Below are 17,620 nucleotides of genomic sequence, written 5' to 3'. Positions count from 1 at the left end.
AGATTTGCTTACCCCTGATTTAGACGAGCTGTTACAGCACCTCACTACTAGCCGCCATTTTATGCAAGTTTGAAGGAAATTTCTCCAGGGAGCGACTGCACTAGTTGGAGAAGCTTGTCTCTTTCTTGAATGCGGAAAAAATAAAGTTTTCTTCCCCGTGCATAGACACTTTTTGTGAAAAAATCTCGTGGGATAAAAGGAGTTTGAAACAAAAATTGGGAGGGGGGGTGGGGGATATCGCCTTAATGGCAAGTGAGTGGATTTAGTCTGGTGTAGTTACTGCTCATTGTCTCTCGTTCCGACTTAATCAGCACGCATGCGTTAATTGCTGTATGCCGTATTAAGAGAGTGCTTTAGGTTGCTTATTTAACATTCTCTATTGTTACTAGCAGTCTGTAGTTTTGTCGTGTTGTGGTTACTAGCCCTCAATATAAGAAGATTATCCAGTGCTCGTGGCTTGGAATTTGAGTACATTATGATTTTAAGTTTTTAATGTAAATACCTTAAATAATAACGCAAAATTTCTCTTATACGCGAGCAGGAAAGCAGCTCTAAAAGTAAATAAGTTTACATAAAAAGATAAACAAAGATGTCAGGAAACGAAAATTAGTGACAAAGTTGTTTTGTAACTGGGTAATGCATAAAGATTAATTTTAGTACATATTCACATTTAAATAATTTAGGTACAACATTAATAAATAGCGTTCAAGTTCTTGTTTTAATTAGGAGAATAATGGTCAGAAATTCTTGTTATAATTAAATATGTGCCTATTTTAAAATAAGCTAAAATTCAGGACAAGCAAAATAACTGCTTTTTTCAGTTGCGTTTCGTGGGTGGGAAACGTGGTATCTTCACACTAATTCGTTATGTTCGAATGAAATACATTTTTAAGTCTGATTTGTACAACGGACGTAGAGCTGGTGGACTGAGGCAGACTGTACCTTACCTATAGCCGAAGTGGAGCGGTGTGTAGTATGGTAGCGGACGTGCAGGAGAAAGGAGTGGGCTGAGTGTACAGCGTAATAATTTAAAATGTCGACCGTGGCTGAGCTACTATTTTACATTACCGACAACAGGCGTTATTGCTTGTCATACATTGCGTTGGACCGTCGCACACTAGAAGTGAAACAGCTGCAGTGGTTTAGAATGACAACAAAGGAAAGAAAAAACACTGTGCGTTCTGATTAAAATTTAATACTCATTGAATAAAATATAATGACGGCTTTCGAGGAGAGTGTGTCGAGGAAAATGTTGGAGAAAGAGGGTAGGATATTTCAGAAAGTTCGAGACAATTACATATGAAGAAAATCGTAATTTGTATATCTCGTCTTGTTTGATTTGATTGCCTTTAGGAAATTCAGCCGAAGATAAAGAGCAGGACATATAGAAAGGACGAGAAGATATGAAATGTATACACATATGAGTTGGCAAATCTGAAGGGAATCGACCACAGGGACACAGATTTGAAGATAATATTGAAATAGATACTAAAGAAGTACTGTGTAAGGGTTTGAACTGAATTCATGTTGTTTAAGAAAGGGTCCAATGGCGGGCTGTTATTATCACGGTAATGAGCATTCAGGGTCCATAGAATACGGGAAATGTATTGATTAACTGAGAAGCTAACAGCATCTCAAGAAGAACTGTATTTCATGCAGCCAGTTTTGTAATATCACACTCTTTGTTCTAACAGCCAGTTTATTCAATCTCCTCACTTACAAATGGCGCCTAGGTTTGATTATGAAACTGTGTTTATGTATTTTGCAAACATTCGTGGCTGTGACGTGGCAGAGAATAAAAGGAATTTAAATTGAGAAAAGTCACAATTTAAGACTTTTTATTCGATTTGGGTTTATGCGAACGGACAAAAAGGGAATACTGAAATACGTGAGAAACATATTTCATATAGCGTACGTGATGAAACGGAAACAACATCTAGAGAGGATTATTGACGAACTGTGACTGAAGAAGATATGGAATTATAAACGTATAGAATGGGAAATAGTAGAAACAAGATATAAAAAGGAATGTCGAATGAGTGAATTTGGAACAAGATTTGTTTGGTATCTGCTTATTTCTAATTATATGTAGTTACATATTCATTTCGAAATAGTGGCATATAGAATCTGGAGGCTTAGAAATATACGAGTATAATGAATAACGTTATGTACGAATATTTGTTAAGTAAACTTACTCTTGAAAGTCGACAAATTTTATTTGCCTTCTAATGCGAGTGGTGTATGTGTGTGTATATATATATATATATTTATATATCCTGCTATAGCTCTCAGTAAATCTGCATTTAACCATTGCGTGCTGTATGTGTTCTTTGTTATTCTCAACGTAAACACCGATTCATTCCATAAGCAACAAAAGCAAGCCGATCTTTGTAATGGAAGAATGTTTTGTTTCCTTTGCGGCGCGGTCATAATATTCAAATGTAATTAGACAATCTTCGGCTTCAAAGCGTTAATTATCCATGCAAAGTAGCTGTATCAGAGTCGGTCTGGAAATCTTTGCGAGAAAGAATTAATGTCGAGAATCGAATTCCGGTTGTTACTGCCTATGCACATTCGTGATATGAATGTTGTGTGTGATCAGGCAAGTAGAACGAAGGGGTACGTGGTATGGTGTGTGCGAAAAACACTCGCCAGGAGACATATAGCGAGAAAGAGAGAGCATATTCATCCGTGCGGAAAGATAGACGGCTGTTTCGCAAACAAGCAAGCAGGCTGCTGGCATCATTAAACTTTAACCTGATGACATGTGAGAGTGGTGACATCTGTTGACGGCATGGCAAATTTTAGTTGCATTATAAAATGGGCCTCCCCCCCCCCCCCCATCAAAACATGTAGTATCTTAGTTGCCACTAAAAAATTGAAATCTGGCGAACAATGAAATTCTCTTGTGCTTTGTGTATGAAAGGCAATTTGAAACGCGATACTGTGATTTGCTACTTGCAGTGACAGCATTAGTAAGACTGAGCGGGCTCACATGTTAACGGAAGGAAAGAATTGGAGGTTATGTGGTGTTGGTGGCCTCTGATAAAGGACTTGCACCATGAAGCAAGGAGAGCCCTTTAGGAGATAGAAGCGGTTCAAAACAATGAAATTACTTAATACCCATTTTAATATTTCGTTCCCATCTACGCCCGTATTTCCTCAAGTCCATTCAGGTTTTCTGATAATTCTGTAAGAATCTTTCATCTCCCCCGCGTGTGCTACATGCTCCGACCATTTTATTCATTATTTTATTATTGTAATTCATAGGTGATTAGTAAAAATTATGAAAGCTCCTCTTAATGCGATATTCTGTATTATTCCATGCTTCTTCTGTCTTGTGTCCAGCTGTTCTCGGCACCAAATTTTGAGGCCGCTAAAATTCAAGACAAGGAAACAAATGAAGTAGAGCAGCTGTTCAGATGGAAAGCACAAATCCGCTGTGTCGCCATGTTTACTGCAGTATCCCCTTCAGAAGATGTGACCCGTTAGACTCCTGTCGTGAGCCTGGTAAATATAGTGACCCTTGTGTTAGGTATTTTTATCGTGCAAAGCGAGTAGGTAAAATGTCTTTTAAGGAATGTTTTCCTGAAAGATTGTTTCGTCTTTATAATGAATGTTTTAAATGCTTAGGTTACACAATGTCAAATGTGAAAAAGTTTGGTATTTGTATGAATTAGTCGTGGCCTGTTTTAAGACATTATTTTGATATTTTTCGGGGAGGTGGAGGATTTGTAACAAGAAGAAGAATTGCAATCATGATAGCCTGCCTGAGATTTCAGGTTCTCAGGGCAGCGAATACGAACATTACAGCCTTCTAAAACATTGCCCCGTTTTGTAACGTAAAAGGTGAAGAACGTTTCAGAGGTGTGTACTGCCTCCATCAGCAGGGCGATACTCATCTCTGAAAAATCGGTCAACTTTTACGAGAGTGCTTGGTGCAATATCTTATCTTATCGTCTTTATTAAACTCTGCCTCTAGTTTGAGCGTTCAAACTGATATTTCTTGCATACGAAAATGAGGTGCAGAACACTTACTAGCGATGTTGTGTCTGAAGGTTGGTCTACATATCGAGAGGTGATCGGCCTGATGACACTCGGTGAACGAATTTTCTCAGACTTCAATTTTTAAAGCTTCTGTCAGAATGTGGGCTATAAATATGAAAATATATTCTCTTACAAATTCGACCCATCAGCAGGGCCACTTCACTTACAGTAGTAGCAAAGTAAGTGGTACTTCTTGAGTTTTGCATTAGAAGTATCGCGCCATCACTCATTACGTCTCCCTTCCCTTTGTCTTGTTCGCGTTCCCCTTGACTTCGTCTTTCAACATTTCATAATCTTCGCCTGCATAATGTACGTAGCTCACGAAGGTTACTTATCGCCTGTCCTCTTGTCTTACTACACGAAGGACTGTCACATTTTTCTTCCTTCTTTTAAACTTGCCATGACGACTTCTTGACATGTTCTTCTACGTATAAACACGAGTCGCAAACCGGAATACCACAAATTGTGATACGTATTTCAGCAATGATTGATTATAACGTGGATAAAATATAAACCAACAAACTTTATCACTAATGTGAATTGTTATTTATAACACGCATTTCCGCCCTCAAGGACCATCATCTGTGTAACCACACAAAACATTAGTTTATCAAGTAAAGTGAATTGAACTGTTACTTAACTTGTTGAGCCTCTGTAGTATCACAACATTAGTGATGGCCCTCTTAGGCTGAAACGCTTCTGTTATTAATAATAATTGGCATTAATGCTAAAGGTTGTTTATAAACTTTTTATTCATGATATAAACCTTACGGTAGGAAGGGATACAAAATGATTATTTATAAGCTGTATTCTAAAGGATATGTGTTCATATGTTAAGTGTACTCACGTTTGTTTTCCAGAACAAAAACAGCTTGTTATTGTCATTAATAAATGTAGCTAAATGAGTGAAAATAAGCCCTCCTATGTAAGCTGATAATCGCTCTGTTGGTCTAGAAATTCCCGGTCATTTATGGAACACGTTGTTTACTTACTATGTTGACAACTCGCCATTGGACTTTCTCCTGAGCTACAGGAATCTATCCCACATTTTCACACCCAGTGTAATTAAGATTCATTTAATATTATCCTCCAGTCAGTGCGTAAAAGTTATCTCCTCCCTTCAAGTTTTTCTACTACGATTTTGATAGCCACGTATACCTCCCATCATACGAGTAATACTTAGTGAAAATTACAAATCGCCTCATTATTCTCGTCTTGCAAGTTTTAGGCTAACTAGATCCGTTCCGAGGTTACGACAATTGTTAATTACTCCTATAAGTATACAAACTAATCATCGGAGTACAAAGTGTGAAGCTGCTGAGAGAAGACGATTTTATGTAGGATTTGTGGTTTTCGGTGAGTCCGAAGATGATTGTCTTCCGGGTTGTTGCGCCGTGTAGTCTGGTAGAGGCCCTTTCTTCCACCAGCACCAGGGAGATCTACCAGACCACAGGGCCCAACAATCCGGAAGACAGCCATTTTAATGGGTTTAATTCCGCATACAAACTTTTCGGAGAAACATACTGCCTCCATCGTTAGGACTGAAAGTCGAATTCGATTGCCAGAATTACATCTACCCAGTAATACAACGCACGAAACTCCGAGGTGTTCATAATATTGAGTAAAGGAATGCTGGATATTGTCGTATCATTGCGCAATCTGTTGACAAATCCTGTCGCACAGTCTGCCCTGTATTTTAGCGTCTGGCTGGAATCCCTTGAGTCACATCTTCAGACCCCTGAAAGTATTTAAATCCCCCAAGCAGTCTCTGACGATCGAAGAAGACTTTGCTGCAAGATGTTTTCTTGTCGACATGTTTTTTTTTTTCGGTGAACGACTACGGATGTATTTACCGTATTCTGGATGTCTTAGAGAATATTAATAGCGGTGACACCAAGATTTCTCGCCAGCTAGCCACGTGGCGGATGTTCAGAGTTTGCAGTCATCTTCGGGCCAGTTTCTGTGGCTCTGCCTTCAAGTCTCATCATCACGGTATATTTACCACACTACTTCCTCAACCACCCCAAACCCAGACCTCAGCACAAAACCTGTGCTTCTCTAGCGCTGATAACGACTTTTCCTTTTCCCTGAGAAATTTGGTTGATTAGTTGGAAGGCTTAGTTTTGAGCTAACTATCCTTAGAAATCTGCGCCCCACGTTTCTCTCCTGTCACTTCTAGTGACCTTGCCAGTGTGAAGACTAATCAATCTCCCCTTCCCAGAGTCACACTGCATCCTCTCTTTCTGTTTCCTTCTAGACGGTCCACGTTTTCCTAATATCCCTTCATCAATTCCTTAATGTCGTTCTTTATCTTCCCAACCCCCGCGAACTCTTTCTTTATTTGTTTCTCTTATTTTCTGTCTTCCATTTTCCATTCTCCTGTACCACTGAGGGTTTGGTATACTTGTCATGTCTTGCCATCAGTTTCTCCAACACCAAAGAATATTAAGTGAGAAAACATGTCGTTAGTATTTCTATGCAAAGTGATAAGTTGTACGTCATCAGAACGTCCTGTAACTGGATTTAACTTGAGGATAGAATATTGATGTCACACTCTTCTCACCCGAGAACTCCCTGCGACTTAACCATGGGAATTGCAGAAGAAAATTAAAAGGAAGAAAGATAAAATTGTGCATTACTCTGTAAATGTATGATTGGGATCATAAATATAAAAATGTCAGGTATTTAATTTGAAATACTGTTCATATGAAACCACAAAAATTCATTTGAGCATTGGTTGAAGATATGGATTAGTCGGGTACCTTTCGCACACAGTAAGAGTTATCGGGTTCCATAAATGGCGAACAATTCTTTATTAGTTGAGGAGTTGTTACGTTCACAAAGACTCTTATCCATAGAGCGAGTTAGTATTTTATAAAAGCTTGCGCACTAACAGCCACAGCAGTGCAAAAATATTTTTTGTTAAACTGTATACAATTTTAACTGTGAATTAGCTTCAGTATCCGCTTTGTAAGTGCGTAGGTCTGTATCCTTTCTAATTCTATTATTACCCGACAGAAATTTAAAATTTCTCGCAAAAATAAGGCATTCGACAAGCTTTTCAAAGTTAATATGTTTGTTCCGTACATATTCTTCTGCACTTTAATAATAAATCATTCAGAAATGGCGTGATAAATCAACGTTGCATTTTTCTTTTGCGATGTCGAAAAGCTGCCAGCATTGCAAATGGTGACCCAAGTTCTTTTCTGACTATAATGGCCGGATAATAATAAAACTATTGTTATAAGAATACAATTTTGCTATTTTAGTACAATTTATTTCCTGAAGAGAAAGGAAAATCCGGAGGAAGAATTGGCAATTTCGGTAACTCAGCTTCATAATACGTGTTACATATATAATAAGCAATTTTATGTTTCCAGTAAGATTTCTTCAGAAATACTCTGGCAAATGTCTGACACTTTCTTTGGTTTATCTTGTTACTATTTAAATTTCCTGTAATGAACAGTCTTCAACTACTCCCCAAAATATGGAAATGGCTGTAATATATCCCTTCGCTATTTCGAGTGGTACAGATACTGACCTTTACGATTTCTGGAACATAAAGCTGGTCGTATTATCCATAAATAACACGACTTGGAACTAGTTTATAGCAATGAACTTTCAGAAAGTGTGGGATAGAAGTAGATGATGTTAGCATAGTTATTAGTGATTCATTCGGTCAGTTGTACCGAAGTAATGATGGCTAATTACACGTGAACATACGCGGGTTAGAGCAGTAATTGTCCCACGACTCTCATATATGTGTAAAGTTTACGGTTGCTACTCTACAGACCCTGATAATTGACGATGGTGTACGGCAACCATTATATTTGTGACGGTCAGTTTCACACCCCATTATACTTTGGAACCTGTCCAGTTTAAGTGAGGGTCTGACGATTACTACATTTCGCCTTTAAAGCTCTCTCCATTTTAAGTCTCACTGCCACATGTCGCCAGAATTTTAAGATCATAATGCAGATTTTAGCTTCACTTGTTACACAAACTTTCTTTTCACCTTGTTATATGTGTTTGCTGTTTTCATACTTTACAGTTGCATAATTACAAGTTTAAAATTTACCTTCATGTAGCAACTGTGTTTATTTCTCGGTTGATGTGACCGTGAATAAATATTTTTTAGTTTCGGACTGAAACACGAAAGTAAGACACAATACTTTTTATTTTTATGTTTTGTATTTTAGAATGTTAGCCGTGTTAACACGGTTAACATGAACACTGTTCTCCTGGTCGAAAGCAGTTCGTACTTGAGTGAAATTATTTATTGATTCTAGATAAACAAAACTTTCTTTTTCGTTTCCAGTACACACCATTCAGCATGGTATGCATTGGTGGTTAGCAGGATTCACGACCCATCAGTACATGAGTTCGATCGGAACCGCGACATTTAACGCTCCTGCTGTGACCTCCTTCTTGCGAGATGATGATAAGGGATAAGGATCGAAAATACGACCAGTAAAACGTAACATAATTATTACTGTAACTGAATTTCCTGCAGAGAATGTCAGAATCCTGACAGATTTTTACCAATTGGTTTTATAAGCAAGCTAAATCTATTCGCTAGAAGACAAAACACAAGTCACATTGAAGTTAACTTGTGCAAAAGAACATGCCAGCGAGTCTGGTGTACGTAACGGAACACTGTAGTTTCATACCCAGGACACTGCTAATAATTTACCCGCCGTCCACCGCTTGTTGGGTGTCGGCTGAACAGTTGCTCTGAGCGACCATAAATCCACGATGTTTGAGCCATTCAGCTCTGAGGGAGCTGACGATACTTCCGACAATAGCTCGAAGGCAAAATGCTATTGCTCTACCAGACTTCGTTGAGTTTTGCCTGGCTTCTAGTCGGTATCCATCTTTCTTTCCTTCTCTCTGAGCGTCTTTTGTCTTCCTATCTCAAAACCGTTAGTCTATGATGTAATAACATGCTTCAGCATTATTTTACATGACTACATACCTCCTTGGAAAACTTAAAAATAAAGATAGAGAAATGGCTAAAGATGAAGTTTAAAATTGTTATGTGTAGATATTGCAGCTCAGAAAACTGGCATAAAGCATGAAATTTCCTGAAGCTATATGAAAAGGACATTGTCTTTGAATAGTTATTTTTTCTACAGTGATGACTTTGAGCGGCGGGATATGAGACAGAAAGGAAATGCACATAAAGGATAATGTAAGAGAGATATAAGGGTTGGAATTCCTAATACTGTCATTGTTATTTTCATTATCAAGGCCCCAGATAAGACTCTTTTGTGCTAGTGATTTATTTTATAAGCGGTTAAGGGTTTAAAGAGATGTTTTTAGTCATGAGAATGCAATTTAAAAACTACGGACACGGACATCATACACGCGGTTTGGTAAAAATTCGTGAAGATAAAAAAATCGCGAATACTTGTGATCCGCGGTTGGCGACAGAATTTTTGTAGTTTAAGACGCTGGTAGACAGTTGAGGCGAGAACATACATGCCAGAAGGAAGTCGATAGTCAGATGTTTAAAAAGGAAACAGTAAGGCCACCAATATTCCGAAGATGTTGCTTGCAATTAAACTTCATAATAGCCTTTATAGTATACCTTGATAGCTTATCCCATATTTTCTGCACGTAAAAATTTACTCTTACCACTTTTCGTACTGTAGTATGGAAACAGAACCACTCACTTGCAACGCTCTGTGAAGCAACTAGATCTTTGAGAAGAAGGGAGGCTAAGTACAACTTCTGGCCGGCAGAGGTTCTCGTAATCAATTGAAGATATTGTCGGCCATGTTTATATCCTGATGGTTACATGCCACGCGTTATGTGATGTGGAAGGAGGCAGGTAGCTCCAACCCGTTCCAGAGCCAATATTCACGAAGAATCAGATGGGGTAAGTTCAGTTCTCCTCATGAATGGGAATGGGTTGCGGGTTAAAAGGAGCGGAATATGTCACCGCATTATTCTTTATGCTTATATAAATCTGTATATATATTTCTTTCCCTTGAAAGTTAGGACAGTAACTTTACTTACGCCGCAAGTTTTTGGAGGGATGAGACACACAGGAATGTGATTCAAGGGGCGATGGGCGCGTGTAGGAAATATTACAGTAATAAGAGGGAGAAAGTTAAGAAATAAATGGGACATAATACCCTCTTCTCCCACAGTACGTAGCTATTACACGTACACGAGGAAAAAAATGCCATAACTATCAACGAATAGAATGACTACTATAATATCTAATATCATTCTTTCTCTGTCTTTGCCAACTCCGTTCAGTTTTAATACTCAATGTATGTAGATTTCCATACTAAGTCGCCCTTACATCGTATTCTTGAAAATAGGTACATTTCTTTTTACATTTCTACAATACGAATGCTTTGGGCCTTCAGTGATCTGATATGAAGTCGATTTTTTCATTTCCTGTAGCAGAATTGAAGAACGCATTATAAATTTGTTTTCGGACATCTTAAAAGGAAAATACCATTTATCGCCATGATGATGGAGGCAGTATGACCTCTGAAACGTTGGTTAACATCGACCAGACTACACAGAGCAACAACCCAGAAGACAGAAATCTTCATACTCATCGCCCTGATGACGGAGGCAGTATGACCTCTGAAACGTTGGTAAACATCGACCAGACAACACAGCGCAACCCAGAAGACAGAAATCTTCATCGCCCTGATGACGGAGGCAGTATGACCTCTGAAACGTTGATAAACATCGACCAGACTACACAGCGCAACAACCCAGAAGACAGAAATCTTCATACTCATCGCCCTGATGACGGAGGCAGTATGACCTCTGAAACGTTGGTTAACATCGACCAGACTACACAGCGCAACAACCCAGAAGACAGAAATCTTCATACTCACCGCTGTGAAAACCTAAAATCTTACACCATTTAAGAGCTCTAGACGTGGATGGGAGAATAATACTTCAGTTAATCGAATAGAAATAGAATGTGTGGGTGTTGACTGGATTCATTTAACGCATGATAATGTTTAGTCCAGTTCTTAACTATTGTTCATCTGAACATAATCATAGATTTCATGATAATTGTCAACAAAACATACACGACTTTCTTAGCGACCAGTAATGTTAAAATAAGCGTTATTTGGACCGCGTTACGATATTCTACGTTCCTTCCTTCCTTCCTTGTGTGTTTCTCAGTTTGTACCGGTAAGCACAGTGGGGTGTAGTCTGTCCGGCGCCATTCTTAATATCAAGTGGTCCGTGCGCTTGGAACGAACGTCAAGTACACTTGTCCTCAGCTGACTGCTAGTTGCTTCACATCAACCATTCTGTTGCAGCAGCTCCCAGCAGCGTAGAACGGCATGTAGCGGATATTTACAGAGTTTTTCTGTGATTTTTTCAGATTTACGATGAAAATTCAAAAGTGGTGTTATAGAGAAACGTGAAAACCTCCCGGGAAGTTATTTTTGTATAATTAATCAAAATAATACGTTAATTTATTTTGAAGTTACGCGCAGAAAATGAATTTGGCCGTAACACCGAAAATTCAGACAATTTTGTTATGATTTTTCTTAGTGTCTCTAACGGAATGCTTGGACCATGACCACTTCCTTCCCATTTCTTTTGACTACAGTCGAAGGCAATCACACTCTCTTGTCTCTCACGATAAGTAACAGCCGGAATAGATACATGGCAGTTAAATAATGTAATATCCATTAATCATAAGTTGGAAAATTTATTTATCTTCTAACGTGATCGTTATTTAATTTGTTGTTGGATGACGCTTTAAAATGCTGCAACAATTGTATTCAGAAATCGAAAGAAGTAACTCACAGATGTCAGCACTAACTCTGTTGCTTTTGCTGTACCTTACCTTACTTTCGTGCACAGATGCGGGTTTCTATTTTTTTTTGGCTCGTTTCTGGACCGTTTCCTGTCGCTTTGCCCGCAGAACACTCACGAAATCACAATTTCCCGCCCACCACAGAGGATGAAATAAAAGAATGACTCGCACACTTTTCATTTCTTCAACACATACTCAGTGCAGCCGTCACCTAAAGCCTCGACGTGGTAATATTTTCCCAATCTCCTCCCCTCTCCGTTCCTCCACATGCTTCGTATTTTTATGCCTTACCCCTTCACGTCATCCCCTGAATATATCACCCCCTCTCGCTCCGTAAGCTTGGTCCAGTATCGTGGGTGCATATATACATAATAAATCATGGGCAGGGTTGAAGCCTCAGCAATCTGCTTAGCCCCTGCAATTCATCACCCTTCAAGCTAAACAGCATCTCCTGCCCGGCGAACTTTCAGCTGAAGACCGGGCAGGCCAGTTTCCCTTCCTGTTTCCCCCCCGTGCTTAAGAAAAAACTCCCCTTTCTCTCTTTTGAATTTGCTTTCACTACAGTGCTTGGACACGTGAGCTTACTTACTAACCGAAAGTGTGGTGGACAGTAATCTGACCGCAATGGTTTGATGACTACAGAACTACACTATAAGTCATTTGTTTGACGAGAATAAATATTTCTTTTGGTTATCAATAATTCATTCAGCGTTCTTCAAATCCTTCATCCATTTCTACGTCTGTTTGATGTTTTGGTAGAAAATGAGTTGTCTGTGTCTTCAGAACCTAATACACACTCAACTGGTCTAAAATTCCTTGCCATTTTTGGTACCCAAAGGTTTATTACTGTGTTTATAAGAGCCTGACACTGGACTTTGCCCTAATACCGATAGGTATTCATAAATTAATGACGTGTTATTTTTTTAAGATCTATCTTTAACAATGTCCTCTCATCCAAGGCTGTCTTCTGCGTAGTACCCTCGATTCAGATGTTCCGACAAAAGTATGGATACATTATAGATTATCCCACGATATCTATCTGCCATGACCGTCTCATTCTCTTGTATTTGACCACCTTAATACGATGTGCGACATTGTTGGGATAGGCTATGGGACCTGTCAGCTGATTCTAAAGGAAGAACTCCACATGCGACGCATCGCAGCCAAGTTTGTGCCAAGGCTCCTGTCTGAGGACCAGAAGCAGAATCGACTTCTCGTTTGTCAGGAACTCAAAGATCTTGCCGGATCGCCGGATTTAGCTCCGTGTGACTTCTTCCTCTTCCCAAAGATGAAAATTCAGCTAAAGGAAAGGAGATTTGAGACGATAGAAGAAATTCAGGCAGAAATGCAGATGGTGCTTGACAGGCTGACAAAGAAAGATTTCCAGGGATGCTTCCAGGCTTGGCAGCGGCGCTGGGATCGTTGTGTTTACTCCCAGGGGAACTACTTCGAGGGTGATGGATGAATTTAATACCTGAGATAAGTGTACGGGTTTTTATAGGCGCAGTCTTGAAACTTTCCGATCGCACCTCGTATGTATGTTGTGAGTGAGTTACCACCACGGTAAAATGGCTGTTATTTTTCAGATGGAGGAAATGTTTTCGAATGTGAAATGTATCTGGGAACATATCGGTAAGCAATCGCGGAACAAGGAGTGGGTCATTCGGCTTGAAGATGGGCAGAGGTCTAACACGTAGAGACTGGCATTGCCTATTGCGAGAGGCCGCACAGTGTCATTGTTTATTAAAGACTTACTAAGCCTTGGACTAGAATTCACCGATGTTGTCTGTGCACTATACCAAGCAGCCAGCGTTTCTCTTCTTCCCCTAGCGCATTCTTGCCGGTTATTTGCTTGTGTGTGTGTGTGTTTTTCTGTGTATTCCTCATTCTTTTCTTCCTTTCGACGTAAACTGTCGCACACACGACTGCAGGAAGGCCGTCATTAGTCTCGTCGCATCCCCTCACCGTGTGCAGACACTCCACACGCAGCACCACGCCAACGATAATCGGCGTCAGTAATGGTTTCAAAAGTGCGCTCCGCAGAATACAACTTAAAACCATCAGCTCTCCGTTTCGTTTAATGGATTTCGAATCACAAACGGGCAAACGGTCATTGCCATCATAATCATTGTTCTTGACGTCTTGCGGTTCTGAATCAAAACTGCTGAATTTTATTCTGATGTCCGTCCATATTTTAATCACCAGTTATATTTAATGTAACAGACTGGGAACGCTGATTTCAGCAACTTTTATAAATGTTCTACCCATCCGTTATTGTTAATACTGTGTTATTTTCGGTTTCTCTGTAATATCTTCGTTTCTTTTATTGTCCTCTCTCAGGTAAAGCATTTCTACCGTCTTCATTTTCTCGTTTGTTTCTCTGTTAATATAAAGCATTAGGATCCACATAGAATACATTTTACTAATGTTTTCTTTTACCATTTCCTTGTAGTGTGAGTTTTATGGTTCCGTGGAACTTAGGAACTCGTTTTAAATTCAAACTTGACACTTCCTTACAGCATTCCATAAACGCGTTGCTTATTTGGGGCAATGGCATAGTTAAAAAGAAGGTGATAATGAATTGTAATCGTTGTAGGGCAAAGAGGAAAGCTATGAAGCCATATTTTATGATATTATCACAGTATGCACAGTGAAAAATTAATTAAGCATGCCAGCAGGCTGCTTGCCCAAGAGCCACAAGAACACGCGATCTGTTGAAGCCCGCTTTGGATTTTCGTGAGTGGATTTGGTGCTAATAGCACAGGCCGCTCGAAATATTTGGAACTGAGTGAGGGGGGGGGGGGGAAGAAGCAGTTTACACACTTTTTTATGCACTTTAAATGAGACTCTGAGGGTGATCACATCAAGACGGGTACCGTAAGTACGGTGCGGAATGTACAGTGCATGAAAAAGAAGGAAATGTATAAAAATTGTTGGTCGGAAAACCTGATGGAAAAATAATACCACTTAGGAGACCGAAACATTATCGGAGGGATACCATTAAGATCGATCTGATCGAATGTATAGTGAAATGGTGAATATTTATTTATAGAGTATTTAACGACGTTTTCATTATCTAGAATGCACAATGTCTGATGAGAGGATGACAGTGAATTATGAATTGGGAAGGACGTTGAAGGAAGAGGCCATTGCCTAATATAAGACACTTTCGAAGTGGGAATGAGGAAAACTGCAGAATACATCATCAGGATAGCCGGTATCCGAGCCGAGTCGTGATGATATGGACTGATTGGATAAGGTCCAAGATAGGTATCGGATAAACACGCTTCTGAACGCGTTAATCAACTTTCGGGGTTCAGTAAATGAGGGTGTGTGATGCTTTGACAAATGGAGTAGTGCAGGTGACAAACAATAGTAGCCATTATACGGGTGAGAAGAAGGCTATGTGAGTCGAGTTCTTATCATAGCCTATCATGCCACGTCGACGTAAGAATCCGAATCAAGGTAAGTCGAGCCTCGTTGACATACGATACGATACGAGACCGACAGACCGAAGGGTAGCGTCGCGATGCCCAAACTCAACCCAACATAAATTAATCCAAACTAATCTTAACCTAAGGTGAGCAAATATAATCTAACGGAACACAAACCAAACTGTGCCAATACAAAATATCATAACCTATGCAAACATGTGTAACGTAACACAAGGCCTGCTTGCAGAATGGATGATAATATTGTATCGGATATCAAGAAAAGTGGAATTTTTGATTATTGATTATATATCTCAATAACTTCCAGTAGTGATTATTAGAATTCTGCAATAGACAATTATTCTTAACTTCTGTGCAACTACAAGCTTCTTAACACTATCTCTGTGAAGATGTTTCATCTTGCATACACGCCAGTTTTGTAGATCTTTGGCCAGAGCTGTGGAGTCTGTACTAAAATCTCCGACCCTCGAAACCGACTCCTTCATAAAAGCTCAATATGTATTAATAAGGGTAAACCTACTAAAATGGTAAATCGCAACATAAGAGATTTCATCACCACCACGTGAATCATCAGTCTACTTTTTAGACTTATTATTATTATTATGTTTATTTACTGCAATTGGGTTTGTACCCGGTAGCAGTGGTCCTTACACTACACCATTACAACAAAATACATATAATATAAACAAGTACACTCCATAGAACACCCTACACACATAACTAGACATCCACCTTTACAAAAACATCCACACCTTACACGGACACGCATACACACAATACAAAAACACACATCCATTAATTAATCACAATACTTTAGAGTAAAGTATAAAGTCAGACCTCAGTACATGAAACTTTTATCCCAAAGAACTAAAGCACTTCATCACTTCGAGACTAAGACACTTCACTTCACTTATCACCATCTAATCCCCACTTAATAACCCTTTGCTTGTAACTACTTTCTTTACACTCTTTCTAAAGGTGCTTAATTTACAGGGGAAAGACTCTAGCACGCCTGGAGGTAATTGGTTCCAGCTTTTTATGGTCCTATTTACAAAGGAATATTTGCCATCATCCGTTCTTTGTTTCCTAGTCCTAATTTTCCGACTATGATCGTCCCTGCCCAGGTAGCTTGGCTTTAGTAATCTATCCCCTATCGTTTGCTATGCTTTGAAAAAGGCTCACATTCGGGCTATCATATTACGCTGTATATATCCTATATTCTATATTTAAATATACGTCTAATGTTTATTGCATAAATCAGTTGATTTGTAGACAATTTGTATTCTTAAGGTACCGGAGCCAAAGTTACAAAGCATTGTTCCCCATACCAGGTTGCTCAACGCGTCGTTGAATCTCCCTAAAGATGAGGACGCAGGCGGCTCGCAAGTTATAGAAATTGTTCATAAGATTTTATATCGATGTCTGAGTCGGATTTGGTACATTTTTACCGACCCCGACTCCACAGCCCTGCCTTAGGTTATAGTTTTATGACAATATAATAACTGCGCATAGTTTGGACTCGAAGAGATTTGATAACGCATTTCAAATCTTATGATCACTTCAGCGAAATTCCCAAAGTCCCTAAAACTTCTACATGTTTCAAAATATAGCTGCGTTTATTTTCAACTAACCTTAATGAGTGGATCATTCCATATGCCTAAAAGTCTTACTTTTTCATTAACATTTAGGCTTTATCACGTACGGTAGGATTTGCATAAATCTGTACCATGCTCACATTCCATCATATGCTCAATTCTAGAAGGCGAAGCTACTAGGAACTAAAAACTAATAATTGTACAATTTAATGACCCATTGTGTGGATTATACATAATGTTAATTGTAACCTCTCTTGTCATGAAATTTATTCACAATTTTATAAATTTTTCAGTGGAATCAAAATTTATTAGTGTTTAAACACTTAGGCATTTTAACGTAGGATTGTGTTTCCTTATAAAATATGGAAAGAATGCTAAGAGGAAACATGTCCGATATTTATTGAATAACGTAAGGAACAAGCGAAGCTGCTGTTCCATCCTTTTCAACCCTGGGGTGCCTCTTGCTTGTGATAAGACTGTCTTGGTTAATTACACGAGCTTTGCCCGAGCCTCCCCCCAGCTATTGCAGCTCTTGATGTATGCATTAGGGAGTTGCTGCACACCCTGCTGGAATGATCGATACATACTTTAGCCAACACAAATACTGCCAAACCGTGCTTCCCGCAACCACAACTGAATATGTCAAATCATAATAAGATGACGTTATATGTATTGTAGTCTGTAAGTTCCCACGAAAAACTTGGCGTACTCCAAAA

General features: G+C 39.1%; 2 protein-coding genes across 5 annotated transcripts in view; both read left to right on the top strand.

The window, feature by feature from the left end:
• bru3 (CUGBP Elav-like family member bruno 3) overlaps positions 1 to 17,620 on the top strand; it is a 704,578-nt gene that overhangs the window by 93,555 nt on the left and 593,403 nt on the right. The window contains exon 1 of one of the 4 annotated variants that reach the window (XM_087343457.1): positions 9,866 to 9,928. The exons of 2 other annotated variants lie outside the window; for them this stretch is intronic. The gene's annotated coding sequence lies outside the window, so the exon portion shown is untranslated. Of the gene's footprint in view, positions 1 to 9,865; positions 9,929 to 17,620 lie in introns of those variants that run through there. One more of the 4 variants, XM_087343439.1, reaches the window with a different exon arrangement.
• Positions 1 to 17,620, top strand: part of LOC110829673 (CUGBP Elav-like family member 3) — a 443,424-nt gene that overhangs the window by 309,744 nt on the left and 116,060 nt on the right. The gene's annotated exons all lie outside the window — the stretch shown is intronic.

The sequence above is a fragment of the Zootermopsis nevadensis genome, unplaced genomic scaffold (genome assembly GCF_977971745.1).
Source record: "Zootermopsis nevadensis isolate Lab colony 2312 unplaced genomic scaffold, Znev_1.0 Znev_ptg000001l, whole genome shotgun sequence".
Lineage (NCBI taxonomy): Eukaryota > Metazoa > Arthropoda > Insecta > Blattodea > Termopsidae > Zootermopsis > Zootermopsis nevadensis.
The sequence above is the reverse complement of the archived record's forward strand: the minus strand, read 5'-3'. Positions and strand labels throughout refer to the sequence as shown.